The sequence below is a fragment of the Neophocaena asiaeorientalis genome, unplaced genomic scaffold (genome assembly GCF_003031525.2).
Source record: "Neophocaena asiaeorientalis asiaeorientalis breed wild unplaced genomic scaffold, Neophocaena_asiaeorientalis_V1.1 scaffold46, whole genome shotgun sequence".
NCBI classification, from domain to species: domain Eukaryota; kingdom Metazoa; phylum Chordata; class Mammalia; order Artiodactyla; family Phocoenidae; genus Neophocaena; species Neophocaena asiaeorientalis.
The window spans coordinates 12,034,036-12,051,549 of record NW_020175393.1 but is presented as its reverse complement, the minus strand read 5'-3'; the positions used below and the strand labels follow the sequence as shown (position 1 = coordinate 12,051,549).

Genomic DNA, 17,514 nt, shown 5'->3' with positions numbered 1-17,514 from the left:
AGTTTCAAAAGGCAAAAATCACTGCAGGCTGAAGGGATAGGAGACCCTTTCTGGAGAGGTGAGACGTGAGCATTTGAACACAAGGAGGACATAGATCAGGCTGTTTGAGTGGAGAGGGCTTATTAAGAGCCAAGTCTGGCTGTGATGCAGCCACCGGGTCGGCTGGTGCCCCCATCAGACAAGTGGCCCTTAGAGTGACTTGACTAATTGTGCAAACTGACCAGGTACATCAGCCCAAAGGCCCCAAGTGAGAGCCTGGGGTAGATACAGAGAGTGCCCAGGCTTGATGTAAGTCAATGCTAGTTTTTCAAACACAATTCGGAGAGATTCAACGTCCAGAGGCAAACAGACCCAGAGAACTGTAGAGATGGAGGCATTATGAGGGGAGTTGAGGCCGGGTTATATCATTTAAAAGGAATTGAAGCATCGGGCAATTGCCAGGTAATATTAAGCAGCAGGTTTGTTTAAATAACATATCCTAAACCAAAAGACTACTTGTCACTGAGTCAAAGTGCCTTTTACTTGAAGGGAAATATTTTCTGTTCCATTAGCTTTTTTTTTGTTTTTTCTCCTTCTAACATTAGTCAATAAGTTGAAAATTCCTACTGTCTTTTGAGGAAAAGATCCCAGCACAATACAAAATAGGGAAAAGGCAGTGACTGGTAGTAGCCAAGAGATCTGAGTTCCTGACCTGGTTCTGCCATTGATACCATTTGAAATTTGAGATCTGTCACTTAAACGCTCTAGATTTGCTTTAGCCCCACAAGATGACGAAAACATGGACTGCCTTAATCATCTTACAGGGTTATTTGGGTTGGAGGTAAGGTAAAAAATTTTAATGTTTTGAGCACCTCCTTTTAACCAAGTACTTTCACATTCTTTATGTCGTTTAATGATGAAGACAAGAGTCCATATTAAATATGATTAGCCCTACTCACAGTTAAGGAGACTACGAATTGGAGAGGTTAACTGATTTGTGAAAAGCCACACAGCCATTGCAACCCCAGTTCTCCAAACCTTAGGAGTCACTCTTCCCTTTATTGTCCAAAGGACACAGTTTGAGCCGGCGCACTGCATGCCTGCTCTCTCCTCCATCAGCTGGGTGCCGCTTTTGCTCCGAGAAGGTCTGAGACAGAACGTTGAAAGAGTGTAGTCCTCCTTGAGGTGGGAGTGTCAAGTTCACACTGAACCACCCGATGAAGCTACAGCAGAAAAAGGGGGTGGGCTCCTGGCATGTGACATGGAGTGCCCCCAGCATGGGCTGCGATATGTTCACCGGCTCAGCCTGAAGCAACTGTGTTAGAATTATCCCCTGGCTCAGGGCTACCTGGAGGGGACATCTTGCCTTCCTTCTGTGGACCTAAAAGACTCTCTTAAAAGCAGTTGGCTCAACTTTGGCTACACTGCATCAGCTGGGGAGCTTTAAAAATAATCCCAGTGCCCAGACCACACCCCCAGACCAAGGACATTAGAGTCTCTGGTGATGGAAGATGGGAATAAATATTTTGATAGGCCCCGAATGCAGCCAATTTTCAGAACCACTGACCTAGAGAACAAAGGAAGGCTCTCCCCAAGGGCAAATCTGAGCTTCCAGTATTTTACGATCCAGACTCTCCAGAAACAGGGAGAAGCTACTCTGGCACCATCTCCATTAGTAGCTTTGTTTGTTTGTTGTTTGTTTGTTTCTGATATATTAGCAAGTGGAGAGTAGCAGTCCCAGGGCTCTACCCTTAGTCTTCTTACTCTAAGATGCCATTGTTGCCTTAAAAAACTGAAAGCCTCAGCTTCCGTGGTGGCGCAGTGGTTGCGAGTCTGCCTGCCGATGCAGGGGACACGGGTTCGTGCCCCGGTCCGGGAAGATCCCACATGCCGCGGAGCGGCTGGGCCCGTGAGCCATGGCCGCTGAGCCTGCGGGTCCGGAGCCTGTGCTCCGCAACGGGAGAGGCCGCAACAGTGAGAGGCCCGCATACTGCAAAAAAAAAAAAAAACAACAAACAAACAAACAAACAAAATCACTAAGAGCCTCTTGCGTTAACTTAGCATTTGATGGCCATCCACCGGGGTTATTGTCAAAGCTGGCTCTTCAGATGCCATTTAAGTATCAAATGTTGATTGTTTTTAAATTTTACTCCTATTAAATAGATAATTGGTGGTGATCAGCCGTTCTGGCTATCGTGATGGAAGTCAGTGCAGAGAGGACCATGCCGGAAAGATGCTCCTCAGATATAGATAAATCTACAGATAAATGGATCTATGGATAGAAGTTTATTTGTTACAAAGTGATGCTAGTTTCCCACCCTTTGGCATTTCTTCTCTCTTCTCTATACAGGGTCTTTGTGGGACTCTCAAAGTCAAGACTTAAAGCTTCCTGGGCTGATATTATCAGGAAACAGGGTGGGTCTTCCTGTGTGTACAGAATAAAGGTAGAAGCTGTGGAGGGGCACGGGAAAGTGTCGGGCCGCCACACCCTCCCCTCCCCTCCTCTCCGCCTCTGCTGCGGGGCTACAGAGCTTCAGTGGGCAAGAGACTCACAAGGGGAGGTGGGGGGAACTTATAAAATGCAGATTTCCAGACCCCACCCTCCGATTCAGTGTTTGTGGGAGGGGCTCAGAGGAGCCCATTTTTAAGATGCTCCCTGAGTGATTCAGGAACGGACTGTCCTAGGAAACTCTGCTGGCCCCACACCCTTCTTGAAAGGCTGACTTTTGTGCTATTTATGGCCATCAACCTGCATTGTCCTTTGTAAATGCAGATGTGACGGGACTGAGCCATTGGCTAATTTCCTCTGTGCTGCCTGCAGATGTACAAACAAGGGCAGTGGGAGGGTCTCCAGAGGAAAGTAGGATCTTCGCGTGTGAGGATGTCTGTGGGGGACGAGGGTCCTGAATCCAGGGCAACTCTGTAGAAGAGGGAATTGGCTTCCCAAAGACAAACGTGATTGACTTTGCAGCAGTGAGGGACCCACATCGCCCGAGGGAGCTCTGACAGTCTCCTGACATGCCTGAAAAAAAAATTCCAGCAACATACAAAGCAAAAATTGTAAAAAGTGAAAATAAAAAATTTCTCCCTCCCTCATCCCACTGTTCTGAAATAATCACTAGAGTTTTGTGTATAGCCTTCCAAACAATACGTGTAATTGTGTAGAATGACATATATTTTACAAAAACAAAATAAATGCATGCACTTTTCCACAATTTGTTATCTTTTTTTATTTAACAATATATCCTGGACATCTTTCCATGTCACACAATCTATGTCTTTCCTGTGATAGCCTTCATTATGTGGATGCACCAGAATGTACCCAGTCTCTTTCTGGTGGACATTTAGTTCACTTCCAATTTTTCCTTATTTCAAACAATGATGCAGTGAACATCTTTGAATCTACACTCTTTGCTCACGTAAGAATTTCCTATCAGTGGACCTGTTGGGTCTTCATATGACCCAAATTTGTCTTCAAATTTGATGGATAACAGGCCCTCCGAAAAGATATACCAATTTACACTCCCTACCCATATTGCATATTTACCCGCAATTTTTATCATGAATCTTTAAAAATTTTTACGAACTAAATAAGTGAGAAAAATTGTTTATTGGTGCAATTTCAGTTTCTTAGCTAAATGGCATGCCTTTTCATTAACATGACTAATATTAATTAGTCCCCAACTTCCTGTTTTTGTGAACTAACTGTTCATATCTTTTACCCAGAGTCAAGGCTCACCTTTGTGTTTTCACACATCGTGTTTTCTTATTTTCACTATGGCATCTGCTGGCAAAGAGTGAATAGTCTTGTGTTGGAAAGAGTAAATGCCATGGAGAGGGTGAGGGGCAAGGGAGCCATTTCCCAATTAATCAAGGTATCAGAACCACCAACTCAGTATTAAAAAGCGCTGCCTATATTATTTAGTGTGTAAGACCTTTAAGAACTGGAGCAACACCTTATATTCTGCAAAGAACAGGAAGAAAATAGGACCTTAATAAGGATTTGTTGAACAAATGAGTAGATGTGGACAGATAGAGCTAAACGTATACCATGTGTTGGGCATGAGGGGAAACAAAGATAAGAAACATCACCCTGCTTTCTCAAAGCTTGAGAATTTGTTGGGGCTGTCGCTGTGTAAAGTGATGAGTACAATACAAAAGGTGGTTAAAGTAAAGGGATGAGTAGATGCCTCCTGTACTCGAAGATCTTAGCTCTAGAGGGCAACAGATACATAAATAATTTCAATGTAGTAGAACAAGAAGAGAGATTTGTGTAATGGGTTATGGAAGCATGAGTTTAAGGATGAGAAAGAGTTTGCTGGGTGAGGAAACGTGCGAAAGTATCTCAAGGAAAGGGAGCAAAGACACAGAGATAGGAAACAGCAGGGTGTGTATATAGGAAATCAACCGTCATAGGCTTCCCGGAATCTTTAGGGCCTGAAGCCAGCATGTCACAACCTGTCACATCATGGTCCACACTGAGCCACTGAAGAGTATTGAGCAAGGGCTGGTGTGACCCAATGTGCTTTTTTTTAAAATTGTTATTTATATTGGAGTATATTTGATTTACAGTGTTATGTTAGTTTCAGGTGTATAGCAAGGTGGTTTAGTTATACATATATCTATTCTTTTACAGTTTCTTTTCTCATAGGTTATTATAGAGTACTGAGTAGAGTTCTCTATGCTTTACAGTAAGTCCTTGTTGATCATCTATTGTATATGTAGTTATAAGGGGTTAATGCCAACCTCCTAATTTAACCCTCCCCCACCTTTCCCCTTTGGTAACCTTAAGTTTGTTTTCTGAGTCTGTTTCTACTTTGTAAATAAGTTCATTTTTATCATTTTTTTAGATTCCACATATAAGTGATATCATATAATATTTGTCTTTGTCTGACTTACTTCGCTTAGTATGATAATCTCTAGGTCCATCCACGTTGCTGCAAATGGTGTTATTTCACTCTTTTTTATGGCTGAGTAGTATTCCGTTGTATCTGTGTACCACATCTTCTTCCTCCATTCCTCTGTTGATGGACATTTAGGTTTGTAGATGGCTTACTCTGGCCACTGGGTGGAGGATGGACTTAAGGGCAAGGTGAGTGGCTGAGGTGGAGGGCAGTTAGGAATGTTCTATGACCGTTTAGGCAGGAGGCAATGCAGCCGCGGCAGTGCAAATGGAAAGTGGGGAGATTTGAGAGTAGGGACTTGGTGACTAATTGGATTTGGGATGACGGAGGAATCAAACAAAAATATGGGCTTGGTTTCTGGTTTGGGTGACTGGATAGATGATGATGTCACTGGCCGGGAAAGAAAATACAGGATAAGGAGAGGATTATTTGTGTGGTATTTTGGAAATGTTGACTTTGAGGAAACTGGGATACCCACGGGATTTACACGGCACAGTTATATATTAGCATGAGGCTAATATCAGGGACGAGATAAAGGCTAACATCTAAGATCTGGGAATGAATGAAGGAACTCCAGATGGCCTTGGATTTCACGGCATAAGCCTCATTCATAACTCACTCATAACCAGGCATCACTCCCAGAAGTTCATTGTCCCCTGATGACCCATCACACTGCAGATCTGAAATGAATTTGGGCCTAGATTCTTGAAGCTTTTTGATCTCTAACACAGCAGAGGAAGCCCAGCAGTGCATTCTTTGCTGTTGAATGGGTATGAGCTGCTCATAGATCCTTGCTCAAGTTTCCTTCCCCAGAGCTCAATTCCACAGCCCAACAATAGTTTGCTTGTGGTGAAAGGAAAATTGGGGTTCTCTTGTTTTGTGAGAAGATGCGCTCCCCTGAATAACAAGATTGGGATTGGGTGGCCCTCACCTGTCACTATCTCAGCATGAATTAGTTTCTTGTTTACTATTCCGCTAGTTTGAATGACCAAGAGCCTGGCTTCAGGGGAGACTCTGTATAGGATAAAGACATCAGAGTACATCAGAGAGTTCCAGAGGCCAGTGGTGGCTCTGCTGCTCTCCAGCACAGGGAATTTGGATGAGTTATTTTACCTCTCTGAATCTGAGTTTTCTGATCTCGTTAAAATGGGGATAATAAGAAAAATACCTGTTCTCCTACTCTTCATGACTGCTGGTATGATAAAATGAGAAATATTTTTGGAGGGCCCATGCAAACGTTCTTATTGTCTGAAGATGCCCGGTAGAGAGCCCGCACTGACCAGGCCTCCGTCAGCAGTCATCAAAGGAACTCCAAGAACTATGCTCATTCGTTTGCTCCTTTATCAACCCATTTACTCGACAGATGCCAGTTGAGTGCCTCCTCTGTGTGAGGCTCTGCGCTCACTGCTAGTGACAAAGAGAATGAACGCCATGAAAAGACATGGAGGAGCCTTAAATGTACAACGCTCAGTGAAGAAGCCCGTCTGCAAAGGCTACATATTGCACGATTCCAACTATAGGACATTCTGGAAAATGCAAAACGATGGAGACAGTGAAAAGATCAGTGATTCCCAGAGGCTAGGGGGAGAGAGGGATGAATCGGTGGAGCACGGAGGGTGTTTAGGGCAGTGAGACGACTCTGTAAGATACTGCAATGGTGGACGCATGTCATCATACACTGGTCAAAACCAACGGAATATATAACCCCAGGACTGCACCCTAATGTCAGTGTGGGCTTTGGGTGATAATGACGGTCAGTGTAGCGTCTCTGATTGTAACAAATGCACCGATCTGGTGCAGGACGCTGATAGTGGGGAAGCTGTGCAAGAGTGGGGACAGGGGGTTCATGGAAACTCTGTACTTACTGCTCAGTTTTTTAGTAAACCTAGAGACAGACAGAGAGAGAGAGAGAGAATGGATGCTGTATGCCTTTTAGGCCCCTACAGCTTACTAGAGGAGAGAGGAACATAAACAGATCTTCAGACGTCGATAAACGGGAGTAAGTCCTGCGTGCATACAGCGCAAGCAAGCGCCTTCCCTTTTTGTTGTTCTGGTATTTTGTCTTCATTCGTGACAGGTGCATGCAGAGGGTCAGTACTATTTATCATTCAGGCCAGACCCCCTTCAGCCTTATTTACTGCAGGGTGAGCAGCTTCAAAATGCCTGTGGCCTTCCGAGACAGGGGTGAGGGGTGCTGAGTGGAGAGCATCCACTAGGCTGGGTGCACAGCAGCCCTACAACCAGAGGGAAGGAACAGAGGAGTTGGCCTTGACTGATGAACTCAGCCAGACCACTTTGGCGTGGCTGTTTTGCATCCCTCTGCCCTTTAATTTGATGACTTCCCATGGGGAGCCGAGTGTGGAGAGAAAGGCAGAGCTTAGGTCAGCGTTTGTCCCTTTGGGCCTTAAACTTTGGGAGGCTCCATTAAGGGCATTAAGTCTGGTGTCTAGTGATGCAATTACCCTGTGCTATGTGGACGGAAGATCGGTGACTGACTCCATATTCAGCTCTATTCGTTCGGGGGCTTAATTTTATGACTGAGGAAAAGTGACAACGGTTGGGTTTACAAGATTCCTAAAGAGCAAGGTAAAGAAGAATTAGTTCCACTGTAATTGAATGAATTTCAATGCATTTTTTAAACATAAAATCACTTAGATAAAATATCAGCCTTTGGAAGTGGGTTTGCCATCCCCCCCATACCCCCCCAGCCCCGTCAATGTCCTAGCCTGGTCTAGATGCAGCCAATGAGCCAAAGCAAGTGGGAGAGATCTTGAGGTGAAAAACAGATACTGCAAAGGAGTCTTAGACTAATGTCTACCTTTTGTATGGGGGTACATTGCAAACCTTTCCAAAGTGTATTTAACTGAGGAAATTACGCATCATTACAGAGCAATACAGAAAGTGTATCGGCTGCAAACTCAATATACATTCAGTGGAGCTGTCATTATTTCTTCAGGCTGGAACTTTTTCACTGAATGAAAACCTCCAGGCAAATTTTCTCCAACAATTCCAATAATGTATTGAAATTACAAAGGTTGTATAATGTAACTAAATAAGAAAAGGTGAAAATGTGACCCCGCAAAGTCACATAGGGATATCATGGAGGATTTCAAGCTAGACTTTCATTTCTTCAACGTAAAATGCTTTGTTCTATCTACCTCAGGGGCCCTCACACATGCTGTTCCTTTCTCTCTTCCCTTCAGTCTTCAAGTGACTGGCCCCTTTTTATCATTCAGAGCTGGGCTTAAATGTCACCTCCCCTGAGAGAGCCTTCCTCGGGAACACCCTACGAAGGAGGTTCCCTCATTCCTCACTGTGACTCTTCAGCACTGTATCCCAGATTCCCAGATAATATTGAGCAATTTTATAACTATACTTCTATTTATTTGTTTACATGTTTGTTCTATCTCCCACAATGAATTGCAAGACCCACCAGGCAAGGGCCATGCACAATGGTTTTTTCCCCCAAGGTACATCCAGTGTTTCTAAGAGTATTTGGCATATAATAGGTACTCAATAGATAAAGGAATGTGAAAGTAACCCCGGCCATGGAAGTCTTAGTGGAAGAGGACTCATTCATGAGGCAGCTGGTATAGATTCAAGTGCTATCTGGTTACAGAAATGTAGGTAATGAGCATCTTTTCTCAATACTATCAGATCTATTTTGATTCTGTGTTCCTAAAAACACATTGTATCTACTGAACTAGCCGGGCTGAGGAATGGGAGCACCCCCGCTACCATACACACACGCACACACGCACACACGCACGCACGCACGCAGCACGCACGCGCACGCACTCACGCACGCGCACGCACGTGCGCGCGCACAGGCACGCACACACGCACACACACACACACACTTGTTTTAGGCACTGTGAGTTCCGTGGGACAGCGAGCGGCTGGGTTTTATTCATAAATTTATCCCTAGCATTGAGCATAGTGCCTGGCACAGAACAGCCGACCATGTTTGCTGAATTTAACCAAAGTGAGATATTTGAAGTGCTTTCTGCCTTCTCCCTGGAAGAAGAAAACTGAAGCAATTCAAGGTAATATTCTCTGATTTTTCTGTCCAAGCTTTGTGGGAGTAGGGTTAGTCTTCCTGGCAGCTTGTAAAAGATTGCACGGTTGGCGAAAATATATGACAAAAATAGAATCAAATCTTCCTCCCTGAATATAGATTAAAGAGAACCACTTATTACCGTGCTGCAGAAATAAATTTCTCTGTATCGGCCTAGCTATGACCAGGTAATAATGCACAGAAATGTTATGTTCTGTTTCTCTGGGTTCCTAAAGTAGAGAGAGAGAGAGATACAAGGAAATATACGGAAAGGAAGAAAGACTGAAACACAGATATGTTCCTAGAATTCTCGGAGAGGAACAGACTTATACTGCTGCTCCCACTTTTAGGATAGATTATTTTAAAAATAATAATAACAATTCAGTTAGATCAATTCTGCCCATTTCCAAGAAGGAACTTGTAATTTTCTAAATAATATACTATGCCTGTCAGGAAATAATTCCTTATGTAGCTTGAAGAGCTGATACGATGGCAGGCAGACAGTCAGATAAAGATAAAGGATGAAGGCCATCAAGCGTGGTCAGGGTAATTACAGGGTACAAATTCCACTCTTCACCTGGGAGCATTGCTTTTTGAATGTTCCAGTAGCTGATCTTCAGCTTTCACTTCCAAACCGGGTGTTTACTTCCTTTCTCTGTCTCTCTCTTTCTCTCACTTTTCTATGCATTTAAATATAACAAAATAATATTAAATAGTGCTTATTTATTGAGGTCATTAAAAGTAGACACTAGGGAGTCAAACAGACCCGATTCAAACCCCAGCTCTAGAGCTCTGTGGTCAGTTATGCTTACTGACTAATTCGTGTGTATCAGTTTCCTCAGCTGCGAAATAGAGTAATGATAGTAGCTACCTTGTGTGGGGGGTTGAAGTGAGGGATTAAGTGAGAAACTGCCTGTGAAATGATATACATTTGGGGGAAAAGAGCTCTTTTGTCCTTTGTTTATGGGTCAGTCAGTATGTTGGCTGCATTATGGATATTCATAAATAGAATTATTTAAACTTTACATAAACTTGAGGCAAGATACAGTTATCCCCATTTTACACGTAAAGAAACTGAGACTTAGAGGGGTTGGATGACCAGGTTACAAGGCTAGAAAATGGCAGGAGCCAAGTCTTCAATTTGGAACTTCAGGATCTAAGCCCGGTGCTCTTTTCACTGTATTGTAAGACATTCAAAAAAAATCAATTCCTGGAGACATTGTTTTATGATTTTGTCATTTTATTGTGTAGCTATCTATGATCACCTCCAGTCTACACATAGGACTTTTCTCTGTATTTTTGTCAATTTCTGAACATATTTTTATTTTCATCTTATATCTTAGCTTATGAGCCTGAGAAGACTACATAGTGTTTTTATGAGGACTAGACCTTTAAAAATAATACTTTTAATTCATCTCAGGATGTGGCCTCCTTTTTAAAGTGCATCATTCTGTTGCTGAGATCTTATTTCTGTCATATGGACCATCTCTTGCCCATGGCCCTCTTTAGTTCATGCAGGTTCTAACTGCTGTGGATATAAATCTCTAGTTGCAAACATCAGAAAACCCAGCTGAAGATGGTCTGAGCCAAAAAGAGATTTTACTGACCATCAGGACAGGAAATTCTAGGCACAAAGAGGTCCAGTCCCTCACAGAACATGGTCCTCCTCTCTCCATCTCTTGGCCCTTGTTTTCTCTCTGTTGGCTTTACTCTCAGTGAGACTCCATCTTAGCGGTGGCAAGATAGCGCAAGCAGCTCCAGGATCATATCCGAGTTTCTCCATAAGTCCAGCAGAAGGAAAAATTGTCTCTTTTCTGACAGAAGTCCCAGAATTGGATCTCATTGGATCCAAGTTGATCGTGTGTCCATTTTGAACCAATCACTGTGCTCAGAGGGATTCAGAGGCTCCCATTGGCCAACACGAGTCACCTACCCTCCCCTGAAACTCCACTTGAAGCTAAGAGGCTGTGAATGGAGGAGGTGTAGAATCCTAAGGAAAATTAGGGGCCCCTTTAACAAAAAGAATGGATTCTAGTTGTCAATCATTATAATAACACCTAACTTTTCCTTTCAGAACTGTAATCTGTTTGGTAATGGACATTTGCCCACTTCCCTCAGAACATTCTATATTCTGCTCCCACTTGTATAGATGCTGACTTTCCATCCCCGGTGTCCCTCACCTTGCTTCTTCTCCAACCCTCACTCTCTTTAACAGCACACCGTTTTTTGAGTTATTAAAGGCTGTCTCTGGTCAATTGGCAAAATGAACCTGTTGGCCAAAATAAAATCAGATGTGTGGGTAAGAGTAATATGGGTCAACAGTTGTTCTGGAATTTTGTTATATGTATTTACCTTGGACCAAGGTTTTTTAAGTGCATTTGTGTAATAGCTGTGTTTTTATGTGATCTTGCTGTGACTGAAGTATGAGCTTTGCCATTAAGTGAGGACAGTCACCAGAGTAGTAAACTCTGTCAAAAATGCATGGTGATGCAACAGAACATGACCTGAGATCACTTTTCTCTAGCCTTTTGTCTCCTGGGGTTTTCCATTCTCCAGGGGCTGGGTATTTTTTTTTTTTGGGGGGGGGGGTACGCGGGCCTCTCACTGTTGTGCCCTCCCCAGGTGTGGAGCACAGGCTCCGGACGCGCAGGCCCAGCGGCCATGGCTCACGGGCCCAGCCGCTCCACGGCATGTGGGATCTTCCCGGACCGGGACACGAACCCGTGTCCCCTGCATCGGCAGGCAGACTCTCAACCACTGTGCCACCAGGGAAGCCCGGGGCTGGGTATTTTTTATTTTTGATGTGCTACTTCTTGGTCCCGATTTCTTTTTTCAGCGTATCTCTGGCTGTCTCTTAGGGTTCCAGAGTCCCCAAATCCAGTCACTCCTTATCTAAGACCAGCCATTCACTGATCCTACCAATTCAATAAGCAATTTCTAAGTTTCTGTCAGCATCTCAACCTCGTCCAGCCACATCCTACTTCACATATACAGTAAATCCTGGTGGTTACGAAAATAGGCTTTAATGATGGAGAGACTTGGGTCAGAATACCAGCTGTGTTGTTTATAATTATCTATGTGACCTTGGGCAAGTTACTTAACCTCTTTAAGTCTTAGCTTCCTCATTTGCAAAATGAGACTAATAGCACCTGCCTTGGGTTATTATGAAGATGAAGCAAACTAATAAGAGATTCAGAGTTCCCACACACGGTGGCCTCTTAGTAAATGTGAACCATTATTTTTGTTGCAGAACCTTTTCCTGTGTTTCAGTTCAAAGCTAGAATACTTATAAAGACTTCACACTGTAATGTCCATTTCACTTTGAGAGATATGAGTACAGAAGTCCAAGAGGAAGAAGAGGCTGTGAATAAAATAGGTGCCAGTTATCTATTCACTGATTCCGTCAACCTTTATTCAGTGAGCATGTACACTGTGCTGGGAATATTATCAGTTTGTTTGCAGGTTTATAGCCGGGGGCCATTACATTCTGTGGGTTGTGCAGAAGAGACATAAAACTGGATTCCTCTCCTCAAGGAGCTTTCACTCTTGTGAGAAAGACATGACTCAACCCTTGAAGGAATTCCATGAAGAAATAATGCAGGAGCTAAATCTGCTCATTGTCAGGAAGTGATATGCACACTGCATGTTCTCAGAGGGTTCTAGAAAGAGCGTGGCACCCCCAGAACTCTAGTGGAGTAATGAGTGAATCAGTGGGATGAGTGACAGTTGTTGACAAGGACCCCTGGCTTCAGTCCAGCCTACTCCCTGGCCTCTCCCTTTGCTGAGCACAAGTAGGCAGGTTGCTGCTAGGACAGAGATCACTGGCGATGTTGAGCACGCCCAAGAGCACGTTAGTTTATGAAGGAATAGAATTAGCAACCCACCCCGTCCTCCTCAGGGCCCGACCTGTGACCTCATGCGGGTGGAAGCTCTCATCTCTCTGTGTCTACCCTCCCTTGATCCTCCTTCAGTGACACAATATGACTGGTGCTTCTGCAGCCGTCAGCAAAACCTGCCAGTCTCCTCAGCTTGAACCTGAAGCCCTCGAGCTTGTCCAAGAGATCCTCCGCAGAGAATGTAAGGGTTGAACAACCTGACTCCTATATACATAGCTACCTTGGGCAGAATGAGCGGATTCAACTAAATACCATTAGGTACATAAAAGTTAGAGCCTATAACTAAATGATATACTCTGGTACTGTGTAAGGTGAACATTTCTGGAAAACTTCCTTATAAGGATCATCATTGTTTCATGATGATATATTCTTTTTCTCTCGTAAATATAGCGAGAAGTTTATTAATTTTATCGATGTTTTACAAGAACCAGTTTCTGCTTTCATTGATTTTTCTCCATTGTTTTATCTTTTTTTCAATTTCATTAATTTCTGTGCTTCTATTTATTATTTTACTCCTTCTTGCTTTGTGTTTAGCTGGCTCTTCTTTTTCTAATTTTTTTAAGGTGGAAGCTTAGGTTATTGATTTGAGACCTTTATTCTTTTCTCAAAAGAACTTACTTATAAATTTCTTCCTAGGTGCTGCGTTAGCTGCATCTCACAAATTTTGGTATGTTCTCTGTTCATTTGTATTTAGTTCAAACTATTTTCTAAGTATCCTTGAGACCTCTTTGTTAACAAGTGAATTTCTTAAACTGTATTGCTTAATTGCCAAACATTTAGGGGTTTTCCATATATCTTTATTATTGGTCTAATGGATTCTGTTATAGTCAGAGAATATATGTTGTATGATTTCATTCTTTTAAAAATAATAAGGTTTATTGTGTAACCCAGAATATGGTCTATTTTTGTCTATTTTGGTGAATGTTCTGTGTGTACTTGCAAATAGTGTGTATTCTGTTGTTTGGGTGGGATATTGTATAAATGTTTATTAGATCAAATTGTTTGATAGTATTACTTATGTCTTCTATACTCTTGCTGATTTTTTTGTCTTCTTGTGCTATCAATTTCTAACAAAGGAGTGCTGTAGTCTCCAAATGTAATTGCATATTTGTCTTTTTCTTCTTTCCGTTCTATCGCTTTTGCTTCATGTACGTTGTAGCTCTGTTATTAGGTACATACACATTTGGGGTTGTTATAGCTTCTTGATGAGTTGGCTCTTTTAACATTATGTAATACCCGTCTCTTTATTCGTGATGATTTCCTTTTTCTGGAGTCTGTTTTGTTTGGTGTTAATATGGTGACTAACTTTCTTTTGATTAGCATTTGCATGGCATTTTTCCTCATCTTTTTACTTTATCTATATCATTATGTTTGAAGTGAGATTCTGTAACGTGCCATGTATTAGTTTTCTGTTTGCTCTCTTTTTCCCCCTTTTAGATTATTTGAATATTTCTTGTCATTACCTTTTAATTTACATATTGGTTTTTTTAAACTGTATCTCTTTGTGTAACTTTTATAGCTGTTGTTTAGGAGTGGTTACCAGATACATACCTAACTTTTCTCAATCTGCTTAGAGTTCATAGGTCACCACTTCAAGTATAGAAACATGACACCTATATAAATTCCTTTGCCTTCACCCTTTATGTCATATCATTAAATCTGAATATATTGAAAATCCAATCACATATGTTATAATTTCTTATTTCAACGATCATACAAAAATATGGGTGTTGCACAGATGTGCACGTCATCCTTTCATTGGGGCCATTCTAATCTTTGCTGTATTGTTCTAATTTTAGTATATGTGCTGCTAAAGTGAGCACTGAATATGTTTTTGAAGTGCTTCCCTAATAAGGATTTATCCAAAACTTGCAACAAGTTTGTGAAACTATGATTATTAGAAGTACAGTCTATATGATCAGGGAAGTGTTTTTCTCTGAAGAAAGCTCGAATTGCTTAACCAATTATGCTTTGACATGAAAGGGTACAAAATAAGGTCTTTTTTTATCATGAACTGAAACAGAATGTGGAAATAAAAACTAGAAATATGCACAGAAATATTTTATAACCAAAGAAGAAATATTTTTTTTGCAAAATGAAAGTTTATAATATCAAAACTATCAGTCATCTGCAGAGATGTCCAAATGGGAGGTATTATCTAGAAATTAAAAGGGAACTGTTCCTTTTTTCAGTAAGTGGTAGATCTTTGAAGAAGATGAAATAAAAGCTAACTCTGCTAGGTTTGGGATTAGGGAAAGTAGAGGTCATACCACACGTTGTCTAGCTCATAGCCAAGAAAATAATCACATGTGTAAAGCATCTTTCATTCATTCAAAAAACAAAAACCCTCAAAGGCACTTTGGCATATAATTTTATTTACCTCTTTCACATTGCTATTGTGAATATTGTCCACTGTCCAGAGCAGGAAAGTGATGAGTCTGTGCGGCATGCAGCGAACGTAGCAGTCTCCCTCTGTAACCTTGTCCTTCCCGGAGTATGCGGTCATTGGCTTGGAATGTACAGCTATGAAGGTGACTGCTTCTCTAAAGGCTTTGGTGATGTAAGCCAGAAACCAAAGAGGAGGAGAGAAGTTAAGCCTCACCTTGATGAAGCTATAGCGTACCATGAGGGTTGCAAGTTAGGCTTGGTGACTGTTTTCTTCAGTGAATAGGAGACATTTGCACTTGGAGTTTATGGGGAAACAGCCTGCCATAAAGGGCGGTCAGGATACCTTGCCATTTTCTCTGCCTATCAGATGCCTGACTATTCAGGAAGGTTCAGCTGTAGTGCCTTCTGCTCTAGGAGGTCTTTCTTTCCGGCCACTCCAACTGTGGTGAATAATCTCTCTAGGTGCTGACTTATGTAGCCCCTCCATGTGCCATGTGTGGCAGCCCTAGTCTTCCTCTCACGGGACTATTCTCCTGAAATAGATTTTAATCTACATTAAGACCAGGGCAGTGCCTTTGTTTCCCCAAAGTGCCTGAAGTTTGAGAGAGGCAGTTAGTAGAGTCGTTAAAAGCATGGGTTTAGTCTGAGTTCAAATCCTGATTCCACCATTTCCTAGCTGCATGACTAGGGGCAAGTTACTTAAGTAACTCTATGCCTCACTTTCCCCACTTGTAAAATTGGGATACTAACACTATCTGTAAAGATTAAATAAGTTAAGACATGCAGAGTGCTTAGCATTTTTTTGCCTGGTACCTAGTAAGTACTGTTACTTATTTTTATTAAGTGATTACTTTTTTTTCTTAGAAAGCTGTGGAACAAATATATATTTGTAAGTAAGGCAAGAAAGAGCACAGACAAGCGCAGCTAAAGAGAAGGCAAAGAACACAAATAGAAGTTGACCAGGTACCAGATGCGAAAGACTTAGCACCTTTTTTAAAAGAAATGGAGTTTGGGAATGTAAACTGGTACAGCCACTTTGGAAAACTGTCTGGGAATTTTTTTTTTTTTTCTTTGCGGTACGCGGGACTCGCACTGTTGTGGCCTCTCCCGTTGCGGAGCACAGGCTCCGGACGCGCAGGCCCAGCGGCCACGGCTCACGGGCGCAGCCGCTCCGCGGCATGTGGGATCTTCCCGGACCGGGGCACGAACCCATGTCCCCTGCATCGGCAGGCGGACTCTCAGCCACTGCTCCACCAGGGAAGCCCCATAGCAATGTTTATTCAAGAACATTCTAATAGTCTAGAACCAAGCAATTCCATTCCTGAGTATATAGGCAACAGAAAAGTGTCCACGTATCGTGAAAGGATTTTTATAGAATGTTCATAGCAGCCCCAGGGTAGTCATTAACTGGAAACTATGCAGATGTCCATCAACAGAAGAATCAATAAATAAATTACGGCAATAAAAATGGGTGGTTTCCAACTACACACAGCAGAATGGATGAATCTCACCAACGTACTAGTGAGCAAAGGAAGCCAGACACGGAGGAGAATATACTACGTTTATTATAAGATTCCAGGCAAAACTACCCTGTGCTGTTACAAGTCTCACCCCAGGTGGGTGAGAGCCTTGGAGAGTGAGGAGAGCCAGAGAGGAGAGATCAGAATGAGCTTTTGGGCGGGTAGCTAACATTTTACCTCTTCATCTGGTGCTGGTTTCATGGATGGGTTCAGCTTGTGAAAACTTATTTAACTGTCCACTTATAATATGTGCATTTTTTGCCCCATGCGTGTATTATCCGGCACTAAGCAAACAAACAAACAAAAAAACAAACAAAAAAGAGAGAAAATAAGTAAAATAAGAATAGAAAAGAAAGAAAAAAGAAGAGAACGCAAAAGACAAAATGAAAGGAAGAGGAAGAAAACCAGCCCAGAAGGTTACACATCACCCCCTGCCCATCCCTGCCTCCCCCTGCCCCCAGCCCTACTCTATTGATCCAGCACGAGGATGGCGAATGCATGGTTTTCAGGGTCCTTCCGTTCTCTTCCGCACTACCCGCAGCCCCTCCCCACTCTGAGCATCCCTAAGGCAAGAAGAGGCTTTCCTCGTGGGTAAAGCTGCTAAGAGAGTAACTTGGAGGAACTGATGCTTCGTTAATGAACGTAAAGCTTAAAGCCATCTTCCCTTTCTCTCTCTTCTGTTCTCTTCTCTTCTCTTCTCTCATCCTCTCCATCCCCCCACTCCCATCCCCCTTTACCTTTCTCAGGGCATCCTCCTACCCCAGTGGCTC

The 17,514-nt window shown here is 42.6% G+C and overlaps 1 protein-coding gene and 1 non-coding gene across 3 annotated transcripts in view; one reads left to right on the top strand and one right to left on the bottom strand.

Annotated features, from left to right (window-relative positions):
• The window catches only part of CLIC5 (CLIC family member 5), a 168,869-nt gene that overhangs the window by 41,405 nt on the left and 109,950 nt on the right, over window positions 1-17,514 (top strand). The window lies entirely within an intron of this gene.
• Window positions 14,554-14,659, bottom strand: LOC112414087 (U6 spliceosomal RNA). Its single transcript, XR_003006070.1, has one exon. It is a non-coding gene; the product is annotated as a U6 spliceosomal RNA (small nuclear RNA).